The 6,431-nt window shown below is 42.4% G+C and overlaps 1 pseudogene; it reads right to left on the reverse strand.

The window, feature by feature from the left end:
* Window positions 1–4,932: 4,932 nt before the first annotated feature.
* Window positions 4,933–5,252, reverse strand: LOC102823180 (annotated as a pseudogene).
* Window positions 5,253–6,431: the final 1,179 nt, after the last annotated feature.

Consider the following 6,431-nt stretch of genomic DNA (forward strand, 5'->3'; position numbering starts at 1 on the left):
TTTGGGTTTTGTAGCATCATAAGCAAGCTCTCATTCGTAAGCAGTACTAAAATGAGTGGAATTGGGATTAAAGCAAAACTTTATACTTTTAAACATTGATGCGTTAAACCAAAAGAACTAACTACTTGGTGACTGTTTAGGGGTGGGTTGGTTCTGATGGTCTATTAGTCTCTGTCAGGGCACCCCTTACATAAAAGATGTCCTACCAGCTGGATGCCTTCATATTGTTTTCCAGTTCTGAGTCTTATGATTTTGTCTGCTGTTTTTCAAAATGGAAAGATTCCCTTTTCCAGTTATAAAAAGTGTTGTTTCTGAATACTGTTGAAATGTATAAAAGAAATGGAGGTGTCTATAGCCACTTTCATCTCTCCATTCCGTAACGAGCACCCCTGTGGTGTCTTGTCTTTTTCCTGCATTTTTTCCCCCCACCCAGATGTGATTTGGGTGAATCAAGTGAGTTTTCTGATCGACAGTTTATAAACATTACTTCCTGACATTAATTGTACCCTCCTCATTGTAACAGCATTCTTTCCACTTCCTTTCTGGGTTTCCTGCTCCCCGTCCCTCTGAGCTTTCTTGGGGCAGATGCCGCTGCTCTTTTGGTCTTGTATGGATGGTTAAGTGTTCTCAGTACATTTCTTGTGTGTGTGGTTCATTTTATAGGCCTGTCTGTTTGGCTGAAAGGTGATCCCTGGGGGTGGGGGGTGAGGACTGTTCCAGGGTCGAAGGGTGCCTACAGACCAGCAGTAAGTCTAGCCTTTCGTCTCATGATTTTGAATGTTATTTTATGTTTTCTGCCCATTCTGCCCAGGTCCTTTTGTGGTCCTGATAAGTGTTTGGTAGTGGTAGCCTTTTTTTAGGTCTCAGGCTAGTGGAGCCTATGGTCCATTTGTCTTCTGGACTCATGGTTTCCTTGACTTGTTTATTTTCCTCACACTTCTTGACTCTGGTTGGAGAAGGACCAGTAGTTGTATCCAGATTGGCCACTGCAGAGCTTTTAAGATCCCATCTTACTCGCCAAAGTAGGATGTATGTTATACCAATTGACCTAGATGTTCTTTGAGTCTGTGGTGTTGTATGTTTTTACAGCATCTCCCAGTATTAGCTTGTGTGGAAGAAAGTGGGTGTGTGTATATATGTCAGAATACAGCTTTATGACTAGTTTTTAACAAAAATATATGTGAAATCACAGAGTAAATATTGTTTGATTCCTTTTTTTTAGTAGTCAGCATGTCATAGGCACTTTTTCTTAGAATGTGTTGGGGATGGGATATATTAAAAGATGTACTGCTTGCTAACTTTTTTTTTTTTGATATTGTAACCACTTTTATGTTCATTTGAGATCTTAGGAGCGATCGGGACATCCAGGATATCATTGTTGTTGTTCTTGTGTGCCGTTAAGTGGGTTCTGACTCATAGCGACCCTGTATTGGGGTTTTGGAGGAATGGCTGGTAAGTTTGAATTGCCAACCATGCAGTTAGTGGTCTAGGACTCCTGTAATAAAGGAAAAGACATTATTAGTTGTAGGTTTTAAGTGAATCCTACCTGGTGGCAGCCTGCCTAGAAGAGATTTGGATCCTTTCCGGACGCCTCTTCTGGCACCCCTGTGAAGCCTGGAGATGACCAGTGCCCTGTGAGCAGGTTCTGCCTGCTCTTTGCAGTTGCTTCCAATCAGGATGTCATCTAAGATTAGTATGAGAGGAAAGACTAAAGTGAGAGGACCAACCTGACTTCTCTGGTCACCCCAGGTCATTTTAGGCTATTGAGCTCTGGCTGATAGGTTTTGTTTATGATCCTTAATTTGGCATTTGTATCTTTGGACCCTAAAATCATTCAGAGTCGTACCAGCAGCTAAGCAGCACTTCTGTGACTAGAGTCAAGGGCTACTTTCCACATGAATTCAGAGGTGAGTGAGTCTTGTGCTTATGCACAGTAGAATTGAGGCTTATTTTGGTATTTTCTGGGGTCGGCATTGGAGCAGAGTTGAATTTTATTCTGGGTTCAGTTATCTTAATTTCCCCATTGATGGGTTCTGGCTGTAAGCTGTAAAGGAGCCATAGGAAGATGAAGTGATTAGTTTATGTCCATATTTGAATTTATAAAATGCCTTTTATTGATTCTGCTTGTGTGAAAAGTAGAACTCCTAAAAGATTTATGTTACTCTTGAGTCCTTTAGCATGAAACCAGTGCCCTTTTGTACGACCTGTGCTAAAAAATTAGATGATAGCATCTTATTGTTGTTAATTGTCACCAAGTCAGTTTCAACCAAGTCTGAGGAGTACCTGGTGAATTTGAACCACTGACCTTGCGCTTAGCAGCCCTGTGCTTATCCTACAGTGTCAGGTATCTTATTGGTTATTTGTAATTGGGTTATGGTAAATTCTGTAGAACCAGTAATGCAGGAAAACAAGTGCTTCATGAAACCAAAAAAATAAGGGTGATAAATACTGAGAACTGTCCATGATGCGTGATGTTTGTAATGCCTGTGAGGTAACAGCATGATGTCAACTTTGGGCATAGAGGTAAAGGGATGGATGAAGTCATAATGATCCTAGTATATTATCAATCATTTGCTTTCCCTTTCACATGAGGGAAATAACAGTGCATGTAGCAAACACATAAGTCTTTACTAGTTGTAACATCAATTTCAAATGGAAGAATTATGACTGTTTTTGGAAAACATCCCTGGGAAAAGCCTCCCTTGACGGCTCCTGAATAAGGCCACAGCCTTTGCTTGGGCAGAAGTCCCTTGGTGGGGGCAGGGTGCAGCACCAGTGCAGTGAAGGAACCAGAACTGGCATGGAAGACTGGATTCTTCCTAGTTTGGCTCTGTCTTGTCTTCTGTTTTCAGCTTTTGAGACTAGTGTGAAGATAAATGAGTCCATGTATGTGCAGATATATGTCTTTTCCCCAGTATTGCAGAATTTAAAGTATATGTCCATATATAGGTGTATAATGCTTGTGCACACTTTTTTTTTGTTTTTTTTTGAATAACCAATTTTAAGAACTCCTTGTTTACACTGACCCCATTAGAGCATCTTTCTCTCTATCACTGTGTTTCTATTCTTGGATTTCCTTTTTCCTCTGCCGATGTGAAATAGCTAAGAATGAAATAAGCTAGTTTTTGATGGTTGCTAGCTGTTAACAGGATTTAATCAAACAGTGATATGTGCACATAGAAAAGGCACAGATGGCATGCTATTATGTCTGGAGTGTGCAGTTTTGCTTGTGTTCATTCAGAGGCAGGCTGGGGATGAGGAAGGGGACCCTGCTCCTCATGCTTACTTAGACTCACTGCTGGCCAACGAGAGCTTCCCTTCCCCTGCCCCCTTACTGCCTGCGGACCTTCCTGATTCTCCATTCTGTCATACTCATGAGAAGTTTAACTTCACTTTAAAATGTGACATTCACTAAATTTGTATAGTTATAAATGCCAGTTTTTAATAAGGCATATTTGAAGATTAAAATGATAGGTGAGTAGTTTGAATTCATCAGCTGCTCCAAGGGAGAAAGGTGAGCTTTTCTGCTTCAGTCAAGATTTACAGTCTGTGCAGGAAACCCTACACAGGGTCGCTGGGAGTTGGAACTGACTCTGTGGCGTTACTACCACCATCACCACCTGAAGATTATTTGGATGATATTTTTATACTTGTGTCGTCTATAAGGCTTACATTTTTAATGTCAACTTTTTTTTTGCCCATCTAGAGACTTTTATTCAGGGTGAGGAAGATAACCTCTGCCTGAGAGAGAAGGCAGGATGCGGAAGGGAGGAGAGAAAGAAGGAAGAGAGAGTCAACAGGAAGGGAGGGGATTTATACAGGTTCAACAGGAAGGGAGTGGTCATTGCTGGGGTGATTTAGCTCTGACCTATCAAAAGCCATGTTGTCCTTTAAACTACGCGCCTTGTAGCTTAGGGCAGGGAAACAGACAAAATGGAGTTGGAGGGAGGGGAGAAGGAAGAACCCGAAGGTATTGTAACATTGTAACATTTCCCCCTTTTTGGTTAAATAAGAAAAATGAATGGCTGTTTCTGTGATCCATGCCCATGGGAGAAGGGACGAAGGTCATTTTTCTGTAGTTACTTCCTGCTGGCATTGGGGCAACAAGGCTGTCTTTGGTCTTGGACCACGGTCGCCGATGGCTTTGTCGTCGTTGGCGGTGTTGGCAGTAGCCATTGGGCTCTTTAGTGGGATATCAAGAAGCGATGGAACTAGGTCAGCAGCTGGACTGGGCTTAGGCCCGCAGTTCTAGGTCTTCAGAACCCGAGCCAGAGGGCCGAAGAATTAACTCCTGCCGGTGATGGATGCTGAGAAGGCGTCAGGGAAGATGATCGCGGGTGCTGGGAGGGCATGTTGAAATGAGCGGGTTAGGGCGCCGGGAGAATTGGGGTCCTGGGCCTTCCGATGTTAAATCGGGGGCCTCAACCATCCCGCTTCTGACACCAATGAAAGGGGAAAAACATCCCCGGTGCCGCTCATCAACCATACCTCACTCCAAATGGCCCATCTAGAGACTTTTATTCAGGGTGAGGAAGGTAGGAGGTGGAAGGGAGGAGAGAAAGAAGGAAGAGACTAATGTCAACGTTTTGATGTGCGAGTTTGTATCATGTGGTAGTTAGGCTAATGAGTTTCTCTTCCCTAAGATAATAAGATTCTTGTTGTGATTCATCAGTGTTTGCCCTGAAGACATTAAGAGTGCACACAGGATGAGCTCTGATAGATCATGGAAGTTTTTTGTTGGACATTAGCATTAGTATTAATTTGCCTTGTTCTTTCTTTCTTTTTTTTTTTAAAGGTCAGAATTAATATTTTATTGTTATTTACAATCAGATGGAAATTGGGCATATAGTCTTCATACTTGAATTTTCTTTCTTGTAAATAGAAAAAGTTTTATAAACATCTGATGGCTGGTTATGTTTTCAGAAGACATAATTAACTTAATTCATTAATGATAGCTTCAAGTTTTTCCGTTTTAGCACCAGAAAATTCACCAGCCTTTCCCCCCTTTATAGTAAACTGGACTGTTGGCATTCATTTGACTTCACACTCTGAAGCAACATCCTGGTAATCACCCACACCCACGTCAGGAACACACCACATTGCCAAACTTTTCAGAAAGGGAATGATAGAAAGGATTGATCCTTTTCAAGGCCAACATCATGTGGCTGAGAAGTCAACAACTACCCGAATTTCTCTCTAACACTGCTCAAGGCAGCTTGAAAATCTTCCTTGCCTTCTGTCTGCATCACCATTTTGGAGGTGTGGGGATCTGAGGAGCTACCATAGAAAAAGAAGGAACATGAAAGGAAGCACAGACAGAGCTTGTCCTTTAATTTACATTTTAAAGGAGTTTCATTTTGTCATTGAGCTGTTTATGCTAGTTTCATGGTTTTGAAAGACTTAAGACTTTCTTTGTGCAGGCTCTCACAAAATAATATGCACATGCTTACTGCTGAAGTGGAAATCCAGCTGCAAGGGCCTGGGGCTCAGTCATTTTCTCTGTTGCAGTGGAGACCAGGGAGTCAGATAGATGGTGTGACTACCCCACTGGACTCAATCACACTGTGTGTCAGGCACAGTGATTGTTAGAAATGAATTCTGATGTCGCACAAAAGGCACTCGGGGAGACTAAATTACCTTGGCAAAGCAAAATTTACTCCTGCAAGAGGGTGCATGCGCATAGCCGTACAGGAACAGGCCAGCGAGCACACCAAGGTTTTTAATCAGTGAAGCAAGTCTTCAGGCTGTGTCTCACCCCATTGGCTAGAGCTTTGACTGCACAATCTTTTCCCTAACCTGGTTGGCTAGTTTACATTTTTAAGGCGCGCATTCCCGTTTCAGGAAATAGTAAAGAGTACAGAAGAGAGATCATACAGTCCCTACTCCAGGAAATAGTGAAAGGAAAAGAAAGATCTCAAAGTCTCTGCTCACTTTGGGAAGTAGTCAAAGAAACAGAGATCATAAGGTCTTTACTCACTTCAGGAAGCAGTCAAAAAAAAAAAAAAAAAAAAAGAAAGGTGACCTAAATACAATAAACAGGAGAAAAGATATTCATTTTCACATGATCTAGTATTGGGTTGTTGTTGTTAAGTGCCAACTAGTCAGTTCGGACTCTACCCTGCGTAGGGTTTTTGAGGAGTGACTGGTGAGCTTGAATTGCATCAGCCTGCAGTTCCACACCAGGACTGCAGCCTGGGGTCTACCTGCCTGTAGATGTAGACTTGATAAGAGCTCATAATTTGGAAAGGATTAGAAAATCTGGACAGGGTTATAATGGATCTCTGAGGAGGGAATGAGCTGGTATTTATTTGCCTGTGCAGGTAACTGGTGCAGGTCAGGTACATTGGGGTGATTGGATGGGTGACGCCGAGGCACATCACTGCTTGCCGTTCTGGGTATGTTGTGAACTCTGTGTGGCTGGAAAGGGCAGA

Source organism: Chrysochloris asiatica, unplaced genomic scaffold (assembly GCF_000296735.1).
Source record: "Chrysochloris asiatica unplaced genomic scaffold, ChrAsi1.0 scaffold00037, whole genome shotgun sequence".
Classification (NCBI taxonomy): Eukaryota; Metazoa; Chordata; class Mammalia; order Afrosoricida; family Chrysochloridae; genus Chrysochloris; species Chrysochloris asiatica.